Source organism: Cloeon dipterum, chromosome 1 (assembly GCF_949628265.1).
Source record: "Cloeon dipterum chromosome 1, ieCloDipt1.1, whole genome shotgun sequence".
Taxonomy (NCBI): domain Eukaryota; kingdom Metazoa; phylum Arthropoda; class Insecta; order Ephemeroptera; family Baetidae; genus Cloeon; species Cloeon dipterum.
This window is the reverse complement of record NC_088786.1, coordinates 24,169,161-24,187,967: the sequence shown is the minus strand read 5'-3', so window position 1 is coordinate 24,187,967 and position 18,807 is coordinate 24,169,161. Positions and strand designations below refer to the sequence as shown.

At 44.1% G+C, this 18,807-nt stretch overlaps 1 protein-coding gene across 6 annotated transcripts in view; it reads right to left on the bottom strand.

Moving 5' to 3' along the window:
- tutl (turtle) overlaps nt 1–18,807 on the bottom strand; it is a 35,573-nt gene that overhangs the window by 15,749 nt on the left and 1,017 nt on the right. For 5 of the 6 annotated variants that reach the window (XM_065476484.1, XM_065476488.1, XM_065476487.1 and 2 more), the window contains exon 2: nt 5,276–5,328. The gene's annotated coding sequence lies outside the window, so the exon portion shown is untranslated. Of the gene's footprint in view, nt 1–658; nt 1,115–5,275; nt 5,329–18,807 lie in introns of those variants that run through there. The other variant, XM_065476485.1, reaches the window with a different exon arrangement.

Here is an 18,807-nt window from a genome sequence, read left to right as displayed (position 1 = left end):
TGGCCGGGGCTTTGACAGCAGCGCTAATTTCAATTGCTTCCTGCTGTTGCTGCTGGAGACGAGCAATCGAAATGAATCTCAGGCCTGGTGGCGGGCGAGAGCGGACGGGTGGGTGGGCCACGCAAATTGCACGTAGGCGGCGGTGTAAAAGGCGCCAGCATTTTGCGCTAATTACCCCCTGCGAACGGCACCTTTTTATTCCGCAGCCCCGACTCGCAGCCGGATGACGAGAGCGGGCGATATTTACAGTTCTGATTAAGACTTCCGCGGTCGTTATTGCAGCAGCAGTGGTAGCAGCCACCGCCGCCACCACCACTACCACCGCTTTTCCACCAGGGTGGCTGGTGTTAAAATAGAAAGTCATTAAGGCACGCCGAGTGGCTGCTGCCGTGCAGCACACAGCTAATTGTCATTTGCCGCGCGGGTTTACGACAGCGTTGACGCACTCACCCGACCGACTCCAGCAGCATTACTGCGGCGGTGGAAATCTAAAAATATGCAATGTTTCGGGGGCGGCGGACTGACCCAAATCCGCTTATGCACCAGCAAGCCAGCCAGCTAGCGAGCGGCGGCCGCGAGTGTGAGTGGGTGAGAGAGAGAGAGAGAGAGAGAGAGAGAGAGAGAGAGAGAGAGAGAGAGAGAGAGAGAAACGACAAACCTGGCAAGCATCGTCTCGAGGCGGAGAAAAATTTAGGCTAGCAAATCACTGGCCGATTGTCTTTCGGAAAAAAGGCCCACATTCGTCCGTGTTGGGCGCACACACGACTATGCAAATGCGTTGGGCGCGAGGGTGTGGTTCTTGGGCGTTGCGTGTGCCAAAGTCCTCCAGTCGGTCGGCGGGGACGGCGAACGAACGGGGCTGCGAGACCCCCGGCCGGGGGCGGGCGCGGTCGGGGACGGTGCGGGGGCCGCTGCGGGCTGGCCGACGGTGGAGCGAGCGGGCAAGCGAGCGAGCGGGTGGCCCCGAGCAGCACAGCAACGCAACACAGACACACTCACACAGAGCCGAGGGAGAGAATGGCAAAGCTGCCTGCCAGGGTGAGCTCCGCGAGTATTGATCCGCCGCCAACCAACGCAAGCTCTACTACTAGCGCCCTGTCTGCCCTCAGATGCTATAGCTGCGGTTACTGGGGTGGGGCACCGGCGCTCGTTCTGAACGCCGTCGTCGTCGTCGTCAGTGTGCGTGTGCACCCTGCTCTCACCCACTCTGGGCCGAACTGCCCCCGCAACTCGAGTTTTGATTTGGATCGGACGGTTTTGGCGCGTGCCGCGGCTGCAATGGATATGACCGAGTAATGAGGGCGGTTCTCGGGATTGGGGTGATGCTAGGGCGCGGCGGCGGCGGTGCTCACTGAGCCAACCAAGCGAGCGAGCTGCCTGCTTTTTTCACCACTGTTGACATATAAGATGACACGACTCAGTACAATAGGTCAATTTTTCATAGCGGAGGGCAAAAAGCTGCATGCACCGCGCCGACAATGGGGGTTGGAGCAGCCGGCAGAAAGTCATTTGCCTTAATAAAAATCGTGCGACACGCGTGCAACCTTTTCACCTGCGACTTCCCCATTTTTTTAATTTAATACAATATGCAACAAAGTGACGCGTCTGCGGGCCAACGGAAGGCGAAACCGTCAAGTTTCTCCGGACTGCAATCTGACGTTTACGTAAGCAGCTCAGCAAACCAAAAAAAACAACAAAAAAAAAAAAAAGAAAAAGAAGCCCGTGCGCGCGTGTGTGTGCTCCTGCAGCAACATACAGAAAATTATTATTTCGCTTCAATCAATGATGCCCGCGCGCGCCGAGCGGCACGCAAAAAGCGAATTCCGATAGAGCAGCCGTTTTATTAAAACTGTTTGCCGGCATGAAACAAACGCGGTGGCAGCAGGCACAATGCGAACCGTCCGTCCGACTTGGCTCGGTGGCGCGTGAACCAAGCGACGCGAGCATGCCTGCCGCCACCGCTCGCGCTGCTGCTGGGTGTTTAATGATTTTTAGCGTGTATGAATATTTAAACGCCGCTCATGAATATATGTACGTGGCGCTGAAAACGCGAACCGGCCTATTATTGATGCGCCCGTCGGAGGTGCGTGGACATAATTGGCACATTCGCTGCTACTCGCAGTAATTGCACGCGGGGAGCGTCCGCGCGCGCGACACTCTCGACCCGAGTGCTCGATTCGGGTGATTTATGCTGGCTCTTCATTACAAACGCGCGTTGACGTATTGCGAGCCTTGCGCTGCTTCGAACCCCGTCGAATCCCCTCGGTGGACGACTGGGCCGACTGGGCGCAACGCTCATTTTCACGTGTGCCAGATGAATTCATCACATCTCGACTCGAACCACCTGTATTGCGGTCCTTTAACCGCGTCACTAGTAATTACCCGAGTCTGAATTGTAGAGGAGAGCCCAGCAATAAGCAGTTCACCTTTTTCTAAATTGATGGTATAGAAAGTCACCAAGGACCAAATTAAAATCTGACTCACTTCCACAGATTAAAAACGACCTCAAACCAAAAATTGGTTTCAAAGGATTCCACCCCTGTTCCACTCTGACCCTGCTGCATTGTGTCAGTGAAAATATTTCCTCCTGCGTAAAATGGAACTCTGTCTGATCTAAATTCCACTAGCGTCGGCTCGAGACACTGCTACTGAATTACACAACGCTCAGATCGATCTCAGCCAGCCGTAAAATGGACAGCTAGCCGTTAGCCGTCACGGATAAAAAAATAGCGTGTTCTGTGTGGTAAAGCAATTTCTGAGAAATCCGCACGTCAGGCAAACAAGTCCGATGTCCATTTGGCCCTGTCAGCACGTGGCCCCTATCTTAGAGGGCCTCGGCCGCACGTCTGTGTGTATGTATGTATTCGCTGCGCAGGCGAGTGTAATGTAACATGACGTCGCACATATCACAACTATATCATCGCCATTTGATACGCTGTCGGCTGCAAATAGCGAGCCAGAATGGAATTCATTTACCACCGGCTCACATCCAGCGGGCATTCAAAATTTATTGCCACAGTCGCAACGACAAAGAGATGCAATCAATCGCGCGCCCACTTGTGCTCGCTGCGACGCTGATTTCGCAAACAAGCCGGTGCTCGAGAGTCGGACGGATGAAGGGATGGATGCGAATGATTCGTGAGGCAGGCACTCATTTGCTACTCGCGATATCTTCATGCTCGAAAATCAATGGCGGCCATTTCCTCGCACCAAATCCAATTATTGTTCCGTGAATATGCTGCGTTATGCAAGTTCTACAAAAGGCACGATTTTCCCACTCGATAAAACTCTCGGCGCAGCAGTTTGTTTTGCTAGCGAAATTAGAATTTCCCGCCGAGCTTTCTTTTCATTTCGCACGCTATAAATAAATTGTTTTCAGCGCACAAACGACGACGTTCGCTTATTTCGTTCTGTCTGTCGAAAGGAGCAGGAATTCTAATTTCGTTTCGCACTTTTAAAAAGAAGAGAATACGCCTCCCTCGGCTCGACGCTTCTCTTTTTAATATCAAAATACTCGACGGGAAAAGCTAAAGGAGGGAAAAGACGAAATGACGCGCGAAAAGAGAGCGTTCTCTGTTTTCGTCGAAAAATCTCGACTCGGTGTCATTAAAGCAAACAGGCCGATATATATATATATAGAGAGGCTGCAGACGAGGGGGAGCGAGCGATCATCGAGCGGATCCGTCAAGCGCGCCAGCTATTTGCACAATACTTACCAGATTTAATCCATCAAGATGTAGGGAAAGCGGCTTGACGCAGGAAAATCAACTCCATTTTCGAAACACTCTGTTTTCCCACTCGGATCCGGCAGCATGCTTTTTGCTGCACAAATAGTGTCTCCGGGGCTGTCGAAATTAAGGCAATTTCCGAGCGCAAATATGGCGAATCGCACTGATTCTACAGGCGGCACCCACCCTGACGTAATCCGCGTTGATGAGTATGCTCGGATTATTATTCAGGCCGAGGGAGGCCGGCATATAAATGCCTTTTTTCTCATCCAACAACATCATTTACATTCGGAGATAACCTGCTCGAGTCCGCCGCTCTCGTCATGTAATATAACCGCGTGCACCTGCTTCTTCCCGCCCTGAGAAATTCGCGCTGCCAGCAAGTGTGCATGCTCTGTACGAAGTGCTGTTGTAAATTATTCATCCCGATTTACTTGCTCGGGTGTGGAGCCACCGCCGCCGACACCGTGACGCTGATATAATAAGCGCTCGCTCGCAGCTCACGGGACTAAATTAAAAGACATCAATATCGCGTAAGAGAACACGCATAATGCCGTAATGTATTGCTCTTATGTAAGCCAAACAAACTAACTGCGGGCGAAAATTCTCTCGCTCTCTCTCTCCGTCTTGCGGGCGGGCTGGCGGGTGCGCGTTAATCCCGGCTGCGAGGGTAGGAAATTAGACGCCGAAACGTTAAGTAATTGAAATTCAAAAGTAGGCACCTCGGAATCTTGGCAATTAATCACTCGACGGCAGCGGAGGCGCTAGTCGCGGCACGGAAGCTCTTAAGTTTCTTAGGCATGCAATTTTTACGAGATAATAAAAATGCAATTAAAAATTAGTGTTTTATTAGCGCATGCGGTCGGTCGTAAAAGAGAAAAACTCAAAAGGGCAGTAAAAATGTTCAGGTTATTTTGCTTCCTGCCGAGTGGCATGTCATTTGTGCCGTTTTCTCGGTCCGATGATGAACGGAAATCGATTTTATTAATTTTGGCGAAGCGAGGTATGCAACGCGCCGGGTACACGTGTTTGGCGGATAGTCTAGATCGGCCGTAAAGTAGAAAAGTGCCGTTTGGCTGGCTACCACCTAGTCATAAAAGATGCAATTTCTCAATTGAAAAGACGTAAAAAATGTCCAGCAATAAAAGGGAGGGGCGCGAAACAAATCAATTGACACCTAAGGGGATTTGCCGTCGGAGCGTCGAAAGAGTTATTGAGGCAAACGACACAATAAATTATCAGCCGAGTGCCCGTTTGCTGCAGCATTTCGCGCGCGCGTCCGACCACCACCCCGGCAGCAAACAGCTTATTAAGCGCCTTTAGAGTGGATGAAAAAACACACAGTCGGGCGGTCGCTCCTCTTTGATAACAATAAAGTAGTTGGGCGAAAAATGTGGCAGTGCAAAATTTACGATCTTCACAGGACGATTTCTGCTTGTTGTTTTTGGCGGTGCAGGCGTTTCGATTTGCTAGGTTGTTGACGAGTTGCGAGAGAGCTGAGTGCCGAATGCAAGCTGCCGCCAAGTGCGCTCCTTTCTCACACTTACCATTGCTAAAGTGTGCCTCTCGCGCAGGAAGATCTGCAGGTGGTGCGTTTCAGCTGCGAACACACGGAAAAATATTATTACACTCTGGCTCCGACAGCGAACACATCCATCGTCGTTTGCAGAACAATTTCAGTATGGATCGAAGTCAAAGACCCACTTTGAAGCTTAGGTTCAAAGTGCTGGGTTTTGGACAGGAAACGTGGTAGAAAAAAAACTATAGGTACCAAGGGGGTAACGTTACCCGTGTTCGTGATTTACTACCATTTCAGTTCAATCACAACAGTAAAAATAATGCTGCTTCATTTGCCACACTTCAACCTCAATAGAATGATGAAATCAAAACAGAATCGATGAGCTTCTTGACCCCCACAACCGAAATGAGGGAACGTCTCATAGGTAATGACCTAAATAAAAGCGCTACTCAATGCAGAACTAAAAATAAAATATACCCAGTATAAATTTAACTAGATAGGATTAATACGTATATTTCACGTTTGTTAGAACGCGAATTGAGTTTGCCCCATTAAATTGAATAGGTGGACAACTAAAATTCAAAAGAGTTATCCCAAGCGATAGAATAGCGACATGTTGAGAGTAGGCTGCAGTGGTGAGAATAAGAATTTTAAGTTTAAATTATGAATACCATTCAAGGACAAACGGTGAATTTGTAGTTTTTTCCTAGCCCTAACTTAGCCATTTCAGTCTACACCATTCTTTGCACTCATCAACCTATATTTCATTTTTAAAAGATAGAGTTCCATTTTATTGGTCCGTATTTTATGTGGCAGCCTGCAAAGTTTGATAGCATAAAATATTATTATAAAAAAATAACTCCTCCTCGCCAGCAGTTCAATACAGTTGCGCTACAAACACATTTCGGGCATTTTGGCCTTTTAAGCAAATGGACCATGCGGTGAAGTAAAAAGGAGGGCTATATTCAAATTTATGGATCCAATCTACCCACTCTCCTGAAAAATGTACTAAAGACGCGCGGTTTCCAGGGAATATTTTTATGTAGGTCATAACTCTGCAAATATATGGTTTACGCTAGACTCGGTGTTTTTGCGACCCTAAGAACAACTATAATATTTGCGGTTTCCCAAAGCAAACAGCAAACTTTTTGAAAAGTTAAGCCACAAAAAGCTAATTTTTTCCTCCCTCCAATCGACACGAGTAAGGGCGCTGATCGCTTTCGATGATGCTACTATAAATAACGAATTTACCCCCCAATAAATCACTCTGTGGAAATTTGACAGCTCTAGCATAATTTTAATTTGGACGACAGCGCGTCTGACACTTTGATAATGGTAGTCGGCAACAAAAGAAATTGCACAGCGGCGCACGATTAATGGCTTTTAGCATCTATTTATTGCTATACAACAACAGAGAAACAACGGATTAGATTGTAACGAACAAACATTCCGCAACTCATTAAAATTCATTATACTGAAAGTCAAATGGAGATTTAGAGAAGGAATGAAGTGCGGAGAGCAAACAATGCTGACCTATCTTGGAAGACATCGTTTATCACCCCTGGAGTCCCGAGCAGAAAGGGAAAATAAGAAGGGTCGCTGCGTTCAACTGCAGTGAGCGTGTGTGAGTTTGCCGCCTCTTGAGTTATGAGCTCAAAAATTACCATGCACAGGGGGAAATCATTACTTTTTATAACTTGGTTATAATATTGGCAGCTCGCATCACACACACAAGCAATGGTGTGCCAGCCAGAAGGCACTCACTGCTGCTTTTGGCTCGCTTCCCGCGCGACTCGTGTGTTTCTTCCCTTATGTTATCGATCTCATTGCAGCTTGGGTCACTGTTATACTAACACACACGCACTCACAATTTCAATGGCTCCCGCAGTAGCCCAAATGTGAGGCTCCGCCCGCCTCATTTTCATTCATTTCTGCTTGGGTGAAACTCGGTCCGATTGCTAATGATTCATTGAGCACGCCGCAGACCGGCATGATGCAGTTATACGTTGTGTGTGTGTGTGTGTGTGTGTGTGTGTGTGTGTGTGTGTGTGTGTGTGTGTGTGTGTGTGTGTGGGAATTTTCCTTCTGCGCTCGTCTGCAGAGTGAGTGTTCATCACCGCAGCCAGACATCGATGCCGATGATTCTTCCGCGTGATAAAACTTGCCGAGCAGCCGTTTGTTTTCATTCATTGCTTATATTTGCCGGCGAGGAATGTGGCCGTTAACCCCTTTCTCTGGCATTATATTCCGCTTTAATAAGATTCGCGCGCACAACCTCGGTCTCAGAAGCAGGCCGTTTTACGTTTTCTGCACATTTCTCGAGAGGGCAAATGCACAAGGCTTATCATGGCAATTCCGCTCTCCTCTAAGTGCACGAAATATTTTCTCGGGTGCTGTCAACACCGCTTGCCAGCAGCTAATGATTCCAGCCGTACTTGATAGTTCTAGTTCCCGAGAGGAAATTTCTGCTGGCAACTTTTCTTGAAATCTGATCAAGCGACAGTTCTGAATGCACGACGTGCATTCAAGCGATCAACTTCTAGTTGCCGGTTCGAAGAATGATTACGCTAGCTGTTGATGGAGCCCAGACAAGAAACCCGAGTTCTTGGCGTCTCGTTGCGCTCGTGAATGATAATTTAAGGTCGGCACGGGTTTCATCAAGATTAAAGGCGTTGCTGCGAAATCGACGGCTAGCAGTTCAAGTGATAGAGTTGTTTTAAAAAAGTCACTTAATCTTTCTGCAGCGTATTGCAGACCACCTAAGCCGCAAATTTACCCCAAGCAGCAGCTGGGTGTTATACGAAATTGGCGGCTAGCGGCTGCAGGCGAAAAGCAAAGAAAAATGGATTGGCTTTTTACCCTTTTTACTGTCAGGGTTTACACCATCAATCAAACGCAATCTTGTCTTTTGCAGCAGAAAATAAACACCAAATTTAAGCATTTTCTTTAAACGCTAGATTTAAAGAATTCCAGTTTCACTTACTCAGAAGTAGAAATTTCCATTAATAGAGTCTAACCGAGCAATTCATTCACGCTTTTAAGCGTTTTGCCTTAATTCCTAATTGTAAGCTTTTAAAATTACAGCAAATGGTTTCCCATTATTAGTAGCTTTGCGCAAACGTTTTTGCTTTAGTTGACAAACCCTGATAGTGATGCTCTACTCTGGCTACACTGAGTTAAGAATCAAGCCAAACATTTCAATTTAAGGAACAGAATTCCAATGTCTATAGTTTTTGAAGCCCACCAGCCAGCTGCAAAAAGGAAATCTCATTGTAAGGGTTTATAATTTTGACTGCTGAATGGCTCTTTTGGTCACAGTTATTATGTAACTTGAAACTTGAAAAGTGTGATTAAAGGTACAACTAAAATTAAAATTTGATCATTTATTTTGATTTTGCAAAATTTAATTAATTAATATGTATAGAAAACCACCGGTACAAACTGCTAAAATAAAAAAAGTGCAACCCAGAGGTCATTTAAAAAATGTAAGTTTTTACAAACTCTGTTTCCAGCAGCTATTTTACGAATTAAATCAAAATTGAAGCTATGAAATTTCCGCTGGCACCATTGTCCGATCCAACATTCGATGTGCCTCTTCCAAATTTATGGCTAGATCTTCGTCAAGCTGAAATGGAAATCACTGTCATTAGCCGTAAAGCTGGTGGAAACTGCGCTCAAATACTGCTTATCAGCAAAATTGGGCAAGTAAGAAAACGAAATTAGAGGGCCATTGTGTTTTAATAACAGCATTTTTCCAATGGTAACTTTCCACGCGCAGCTAAAAAGTTGACTCTCTCATGCGGCAAAAGCGAAATTTTCCACGGAACAAAAAACGCAGACTTATTTCAGGTCACGCTTTCTGCGAATGCTTCTAATTTAGCCCTCGATTCAAGTCCCCGAGGGGCGAGTAAAAAACGCGGGCGAATTTCCCAGGCGAAAGAGTGAGTAGGTGCTCGTTTGATAAATGGCTCATTTCTTTGAGCCGACTGAGTGCGTTTTCCAGCAGACGTTCCGTGCATATAATTTCCAATTCATCGCCCACTCACTCACTCAGCGTATAATTCTTTCCTATTCATTTCGCACGCTCCTCGAAACTCTCGCGGAGTGAAATTAATAGATTATCCAGCAGCAGAGAGGGTGAGGGGCTAATTGCGCCAGCCGAAAGTTGAATTTGGATGAAGCAGCTGGATAAGAATTAAGATTCGCTGGAAAAGGAGATAAGTACCGCCTTCATTAGCACACGGGCGTCGAAGCTAAATTAATTCGCGCGAATGGGGCCCGCTTAATTTAACATGATCGCGCCGCAAATTTGATTTATAGTTTCATTACGGCGCGCCGATAGTAATTTAACCTTTGATACACGCGCGCGCGGGTGGAACAACTAGTGGCGGGCTGCATTTCATCAACGGCTAACCTTTCCTCTTCCGGCGGGCTCCGTCCCTCGAGGCTCGCAACCCTTTGCTAGCTCTACCGCAGAAAGCATGCCACCAGCTATCGCCATTGCCAATTGAATAAAATATCGTGAGAAACAACAAGTGAGTGTCAAAAGGGTGAAAGAAATGGGCAGCAATATAGTTGGCCTGCAGGTGTTGGTAATATCTCAAGGGCTAAAAAGGCAATATTAATATTATTCTGCATTAATTATGCATACATATTTTCATCAATCAAACAGAAGTTTGAGAAAATAAGCCTAAATATTATTTAAAAATAATACCACTCACTTTCGTTCATCCATTTAATTTGCTACCTGAAGAAAACTAGTTGAAAAGAGAACTATTAACATCGATAAAAAATATCCCTGTCACCTGATATTAAGTTTATTGGAAAGTTGAAAATACATACTGTGTAAATTTCAAAACGATTTAAACAACATCGAAACTGTACAGATGTATACGAAAATATCACTTTTCAAAACGGGATGGCATGACCAAGTTTTTTTCGTTATTAAAGGGGTAAGCGTCAAAGCGGTTGCTTGACTTGCATTTTTCGCATGCCGAGTGTGCGTCTGACTTGATTTGATCGTCGAATTGCATTTTTATTATTTGCACTGTCGCTGTCGGCGGCGGCAGGCATCCAGTCTGGCTGGTTCGTTCGTTCGTTAGACCAGAAATTCTCCTTTTTACGTGTGTATGCACAAGTATTACGTGCGAGCGGCGACCACTTTCGTTTTTTACCCGCTCCGCCCATCTAGCGAGCGACTCGGCGAAACAAAGAGAATTTGATGCTAAGCGGATTAGAATTTGTGTAATTACGTGCCAGTGTATGTGTGTGTCGTCGCCGTCGTCGCCAGCGTCATAATTATCAGGGGAGAAAAAATTCTGGTGCCACGGAAAAAAATATATTCCATCAAATATCTTATAAAATAAATACCTCAAAGGAGGATCCCCGAATTTGGCGTTATTTATTTACCATGCCGTTGTTTTTCTGGAGGAAAACCTGCGTGGAGAGAGAAAAAGAGAGATGCAGCGGAGGCTGTCAAGATAAAATGCATTACGCGTGCACTATGAGATAATAATGTCCGGGCCCAGCGCGGGCTATTTATGGTAAACACCACTTTGGAACCTCCTCGGAGAACGCACATTAAAAAAGGCGCCCGCACGGGACCCTAGAGGAAAAAGGCAGGCTGCATATTCAGATGTCAGAATTTATGATTTTATAACTGGGGAGCTCCAAATGCATGTTTAAACGCTCGCCAGATGAATGTCCTCTATTTTTAGCGGCTTCCCTCTCATTTTGGAAAGGCGGACAAATTTCGTTCCCACTGCATGGAAACGTTGCCGCACGAGATAATTTTTTATCTGCTCTGTTGTGGGAAGAAAAACTTTTGAGGGATACCAGAGCATAGCATTACGTGGCCATTATATAGCACGATAATATTAATTACACATGCGCCACGCGCCTGAGTTGAAAAATCGGCTTGTTGGCAAGTTTGACTCGTTTTAAAACATCTTATCAAAGAAAAAAAATTTACCAACCCCCTCTTTCTGTTTTTCCCACAAGAGGATTTTAACGTTTTAAGCGGTCAATAGCGCAATTAAACACTTGCATTCAAATTGGAACTGATGCTCCTCTACATACAGCTGAGATAGTACATATTATATTCTACTTTCCGCAAATAATCTAGTTTAAATAACGCTTTCGCGCACCTCGCGGAAAATATGAGTTTCGAGCTAGTTGGTTGCTTTTTGTTGCGATAAGAATTGGCAAGAGGTGGAAAGCACCTGCCAGCAGAAGCAATGTCCGCAATGGAAATTCAATAAGCTGCACTCGCTCTGGCGGAGGCAACAAAGGAAGCTAAATCGAGTAGAAAGCTCAAGATCATGGACCAATATATCACCAATTAGAAAATAAATCAACGCTCTCAGGCCGTGAATGCATCTGCTGTTTTGATGGGAGCAAAGCACCGCCGAAGATGAATCAGCGATTTAGCCGCAATGCCGCCGCCGTTGGGAAATAATGAAATAACAGCACGGAACGAACACACAAGTTTGGTTTGACTCCAAAACTCTGCGGTGGAAAATAACAGATTTTAATGCTGGCTTATCGAGAGTGAGCTATCAAAAAGTTTAATTTCCTGTTAAAAAGTTTGCTCATTACTCCTCGGCAGCTAGAATAATGGCTTTTTTATTTTAGCAACGACTAACTCTGCTATTTATGCAGAAAAATTGGTGCAGAGACGGAGAAATAAGCCGCGTCCGGTGCGAGCGTGCTGGAAAAATTCAAGATAATTGTGTGAGAAGAGATTTCAGGAGAAATTCCTGCGAAGGCTGTTGGGCCGTTGAGAGAGAGAGACTCGTCCGATCGAATTGGTCACGATTTAAATTTTGATATGCTACAACGGCTGGCTGGCTCAACGATCGCCGGTAACGACGCTCTCGAGATGCTGTCCCCCACCTTTTCTTCTCTCACTCTTTCCTCTCGCAGCAAACGAACTCTGCGAGGCGGACGGACGCCAAGCGAGAGGAAGAAAACGCCAAGAGTGCGTGTAATCAACTCGGGATGTATACATACATACATATATAGCGTACATTTAAATGAGGCCCGGCGATAAATAACAATCGGCGCGTCGTCGGCTCGTTGGGCGACGCTGCCGGAAAGTAGTGCGAAATATTGATTTTACGCTCAAACGAGAGGCCACCGTGCAAATTTGCCGCAGGGCAAAGTGCGATTTCAGCAGAGTGTTTTCACTTAAATTCGAGATCTGCCGCTGCGGTAGATGATCTTGAAGTAATCAGAGCTGCAAAGAGAGGCATTAAATCGCTGCCTTTGAACAACCATAATGGTGCATTTGTTAAATTCGTTCTATTTAAATCCGACAATTGGAGATTGTTGTTCCATTGAAGCATTTTTACGGCTCTCGGCAGCAAAAGACCCTTTCAAAGTGCTCTTTCTCTGCACCGTAGCATGACGTTTTATTGATTTATCCCAAATAATTTATTCAAGCGCAGTTTGGTTTTTTGTAATGCCATCCGTCTTTAAGAAAATTATACTATCCATCTGCTCGCGCCGCTTGCATTTTCACTTCTCACTGAGGTCTTTTTGAAATGTCATGCCACTAAAGCATTTGTTCCTTTCTGTCTGAAGGAACGAAGGCGCGTTTCGTATGAATGAATCTAATATCTCAGTCGCATTCTCTTAAGTCCACAGCGTGAAATGAGAAAAAAAACTTTCCGCCGCATCCTTTCACTCTCTTATTTATTTTTCGCTGTTTCTTCTAACGAAACGCTTTTAAAACATCAATTCGGATTGCGGTAAAGAGACCACCTCTGCCGGCGAAATCGATTTAGATTTTTCCGTGCGATGAGCATCTGCAATGGTCTGCGATTTTCGCACAGTTAATGAGCTGTAGCGGCGTCGTCGTCAAGAGTTGATACTGCGTGTATGTTTTAAATTGTTGACCTCTAAACTAACAAAAAACGAAAATGCAAACCAAAATTCAGCACTCAGCTTATTTGAAGCGATGCGGCTTGGTATCTCAATTGAGTCTCAGAAGTTTTTGGTACGTCCGTTTATAAATATTTGAGTACCTAATTTTTGCTCGCGGATGTTGACATTATCAGGTTATTACGTGTAAATCATAAGTTTTCAAATTGTATTTTATTACAATCGATAATGCGTAAAACACAAATCGTACCTACTGCAATGCAAAAAGGACAGATCAACAATATCTCACTTAAAAATTCTAAACAAGTGATGATGTTCTTTGACTATAGTTTGTTTTTAATATTTTTAATATACCAGGGATTAGTTGTCGGAATTGTTAATATTGTTAATTTTAAACGTGCAAGGAACGAGATATTATTAGCAACACAAATTTGCTGGAGTCGAATCGGCCAAAATCCCTGGTGTGCAAGCAAAATCGTCAAATTCGTGGTCTCATTTGTGTATGAATGCACAATTAGAGAGGAACAATTCAGTTCTAAATTTGGTCCGCAACAAAATGCCGTATAAGCATGCGGCAAATTGATGGGAAGAAGGGTGTCATCGTGTCCAAAAAGCGTAATTGCAGCGCGCACTCGCACTCGGCGCCCTTTATTGTGCACACGAGGCCTGCGAACGCGCGCCACCATGCAAAAGTTGTCAGGACATATTATCAATTTTTTACGAGTTTGCAACGAGTTGCGAGTTGCGGGCCCGTGCATTGCCAGAGTGTATGTGAAAATTTCATGTGTCGTTTTCACATGGCGAACGGCAGAGAGGGCTAAACAATGCCGGCGGTGTGCGGCGTTCATTATGCAAATTAGGGTCGGCTGCCTTCAATTCATCTGCGGGAGAGCAAAACAAAACTCGGCTCTTTGTTTCAGAGAACCTCTTGATATTTCTGCTGCCGCCGTTACGTTTCCTCATCGTGAAATAACCGCGCGCCATTAATCCAGCCGCTGCCACTGCGCCGACGATTCGGTTGACGGCCAAAGGTGCATTTTGGGTGTTTTGCGGGTCAATAATCTCACCGGCGCGGGACTAAGTGCGCTGCTTTGCTCCAGAAAAAAGCTATTGGTATCGGTTCACCGCACGATTCCTCGTATTAACGGCCTGATCTGATTGGAAAATTCACTGGAAAAGATAAATAAACACGATAAGTAGTGCATATAAATACTCAAATAGGTTATTTCTCATATTTTTTTCTGTTGCGTGTCGAGTTGTTTTGAGGGAGCTGCATAGTCTCTGATTTGCTTTCAATTTCATCTCTAAAAATAAATATTTTCAACCAACATAATTGATTACCTTATAAATGAAAAGAAAATCACAATGAAAACTTTCAAGGTTTAATAGGATGTCACGGTATTGCTCCAACTCCAACATTAGCAACAAAATGTTATGAAAATGGATACAAATATTTTGATTTGTTTACAATGTGCAGTTCATTTGCAGAAGATATGGTCGCTTAATTGTAAAGGAAGCATCGCTATTTTCTCACATTCAGTTCATCAACGTCAATTATCTTTCCTCTGAGCAATCTGGAAGGTATTGTTGCTGGTCATTAATCCAAACGCAACCACAATCAAGTTTACAGTTCGGTTTCCATCATTTCAAATAAATATTTTTTGACTAGTACAAAATCAAAAGAGGAAATCGTAGAAATTATTTTTTCACAAAAGAAAAGAGGTCATTTTAGTATTGTACAGTGGCTTCGATTTATTGAAGCAAATTACACTCATCAGGTGCAAATTTAACGAGTAGCTTCAATTGATCGCGTCCGCCGGCCAGCTTCCTTGAATGCATTAAATTTATTGATTTGTGCTCTACTTGCTATTCAGTTGTCATCGCCCCTTGTCAACCAGTTTATTTCTCTTGTCTCGAAAGATTAATCTTCATCGAATCTGACATCTTCCCACACGGGAAAACTGTGTTCAAATTCATACACAGCTAGTACAGAGGCTATTTTGCGAATTCGGTTTCCACCTGTCAGGCCGTGTTTTAAAAACCTCCACCAACCCATATCCATTCATTTCCCAACGGTATCGATGTACGTATTTCCCGAGCAGCGACGAGTAATACAACAAATATTTACCTGAGCAAACACATGTTAAAAATATGCAAGAGCTGCACTTTGAATGCGACAAAATCGGATGGGGGTTTCGATTTGAGCCGCAATCAGCATCACAATAAACTTCCCTCTTGAGAGGTTTGACTACAATTCTGGTGCAAACCGATGAATATTCAGCAGAACGACGCTTTGAAATTACACCGAGATTATAATGCTGGACTTTATGCATTTGAAATGGCTCCAATTCTTTGCGCAGCGAAATTCCTCCCGCTTTCGATCGCGTCACATGTATTATAATGAATGTTTAACAACGTTGTTCATCTTGGCTCGAGAGATAGCGAACGAGCTCATCTGCCGCGCGACCAGAATCGGATTTGCACTTTATGCATAATGCATTGAGCGTGAGAGTGGCAGGCTTGACATTTGCGAGCGACTTGATTAATTAAGCAGGTTGCTAATTAATTGGAGATTATTTTTCACGAGGGGGCAGCATGTGTTTCGAATTACTAGGTCAATTAGAGGTGCACAAACAACGAGAGCTGCTGCTGCATTGCGGTTGCATGCAACCGGAGGCCGTCCGGCCATATTCACAACTGTATTCTGCCGCTCGCAAGTCGATCATTTTATTGTTATTGCGACATTCCATCCGTCCGCCTATCCGTCTCTGCTGAAGCCGATTCATCGTATCAATACGCGACCATGCAAATAACTCGCGCTCTGATGCGGCCAATATTTTTATCGCGCTCGACTTTTGACGACCGCATTCTCCCTACAGTAATGATCCGGGATGTGCTTTATAACAAGGGCGGAAGGGCTGCCTCCATTTTATGGTTAAGGATCAAATTCAGCTCCGGTTATTTGATGCTTTGCTTTGGCATTTAGCGCCTCTTGACCGAATGAACGAGACTATTTTCTGCGTTCATTTCACCCACTTTATGTAGCACAGTAACAATTTCATTGGACCATAATTTGACAGCAAGAATTAGGACATGATTTCTAGCTATTTGTTTCCTTTCACTGGCAGTTTAACTTTATTGAGCTCTGAAAATTACGATAAAGTTTGAAGATTAAAATTGATAATTCGTGGCGCGTCTTTTACTTATAATAATTAGTCCTATATAACTCCAAACACAAGGTTGAACCCCGTTTCTATTTTCGTGAAAAATGCACAACATCGAGTTGGCTGGAATTATGCATTTTTCAAAGTTCAATTAATGTAACTGAAACGAGGGATCGCAGCTGACTTATATATTTGAAATACTGCTTTTATTAGGAACACAAGAGTGTGAAATTGATTTCGATCGCTACGGCCTACACCTGGAAAAAATCAGTGTGGACTCAAAGGGCAACGGTCTCGCTCCAAAAGATTTGTGCTCAACAACAGCTGGCTTGTAATGGACAAACTTTCGTCATTTCGCGAAAAGTCCAGTAGATTATTGGATAATCTGTTGCAGAGGATGAGTAACTACTTTGGAAAACTGTTTTCAAATAAATAATGGCCACGGCAACAAGCAGCCGAGCGCACTAAAGTCGCTGAAATTCTCGCCCTGCGGGCCGGAGAGCAACGGAGATGGCAGGGAAAGAATATATTTTCTAAATGTACGCGTGCGTAATTAAATCAAACAGCCTCGAAAAGAGCTGCGGGCGCAGTAATAGACAATTGCGGGGTTCAAAAACCGGTCGCACTTCGACGGAGCCAGCAATACAAAAAGTAAATTTTTGCACAGAAAAAATTTGCATGTAAACCCCAGCTATTTTAAGTCAATTTTTTCTTCCGTAATCAGACAGCTTTAACGGCTGCGGACAATCAATAAGTGATCATAATACGTCCAAATAATAGAAACCAGCTGCTCAGATCCCTTCCCTCCGCCCACAGGAGGAAGTAAAGAAATCCACACCGCTTTGATCGAGACCTCAATTTCCGCCCGTGTCATCACTTTTTACGTCCAATTTACAAATTCTAAAACATAAACGTCCGAGTCGGCGTAATGAGTTGGCTCTGTTGGCGTGGGAACAGAAACACGATAAATCGATTTCTCAGCAGAGCGACCGTGCTTGGGCAAAGAATTTCGCAGCGAAATTCAATCTGCGTCTAATGTATCACGGAAGCGGGCAGGCGGCAAGGCAGACAGGGTGTGCGTGTGCCAGATATTGCCGAATTCGGCCCATTGAGCGCAGCATTCGAGCTAGGTGGGTCCTGTTGAATTTTGAACGCTTCTTGCTTGTGCACATCTCGCCGGAATAACAAGCAGAGCGGTCTGTTGTTGGCACTTTTTCAATAAAGCGGCCTCAATGGCCATTCGGAGCCCGCGCCGTGCGGTTTTCCGAGCTGAATTAAAATTTATGCAAATTCGCACTGGTGCCGTATTGAAATTCAATTAGGCCGTTGTTGTTGTTGCTGTCGACGCAGATCGAGGAGGTTTGCCGAGCTTGTAATGACACGCGACAAATACAAAAAGCCTTTCAATGCCGATTCCTATGCAAAATTGTATCTTTGTCGATGTGCGCGCCTCCAATCTACTGAATTTATTCCGTTAGCACCGAGTAGGTTGCCTTCGCACGCTCCTCTATTAATGCATATTCAGCGTGATTTTCTTGCCATCTATTTAGGGCACATAAACACTTTCATGTGCGAAATTTAAAAAACCTAACGCCATAAAATATTTCTCACATTCAAGCATTCTTCTCAAGACTATGAGATAATTTTCCGTTAACCAGCGATGATTCACAAGAAAGCTAACAATAAGTAATAATTTAGCAGCCGCAGGTTTATCATATTTTAAAAGCACTATAAATGATAAATAAAAAACTGATTCGTGTTGAGTACAAAACAAATTCTTTATTCAACTTCAAATATAATAATTATTTTGCATGAAAATATTCATTTTGTTTCTTATTGGGAAATATCGCATTCAAATTTATTTCATTTGTGTGTGTTTATGTATTGACTTTAGCCAGAATTAACAAGTAGTAGTATAGTAAAATAAGTATGAGTGGCACAAAAAGCTGGAAAAGCGTTAAGCATTGGATTTGTTTACCACAAATACTCACATTTAAAAAGTCAGCTCATGAGGGTTCAATACCCAAAATAAACTTTGTCAGTCAGGGTACTTCCCGAAAATAAGTGATGTGGTGCGAAAATTAAAATTTATTGTGATAATTTTTTGATAGAGTTTATTATGCTGGTGAACTATTTACAAATTTCGATAAAAGTTAATAAAACCAAAAGTCAATTAGACTACATATTCAAAAGCATTTCAATCCCTAGCCTTTGTGCAGAAAATTGGAGCACTCTAATTACACTAATTTCAATCTAATTGCATTAGCCGTTTCTACTATGCAAAAGCTTAAAAAATCATCATTCGCTGAGAACGGTGTTTGTGTGTGAATAATGTGAATTATAAATAATTTGTAATTAACGTTCTTTGGCCAAGTGGATTTGCGCTGCAGCACTAACAATAAAAGCTGCTTGACGTGTATTTATTTATCGTTTTGTTTATACATCCGACAAGTAGTCTGCTCTTTCGAATGGCATGGCACCCAACTAGGGAAACGGCGTGTATGAATTATTA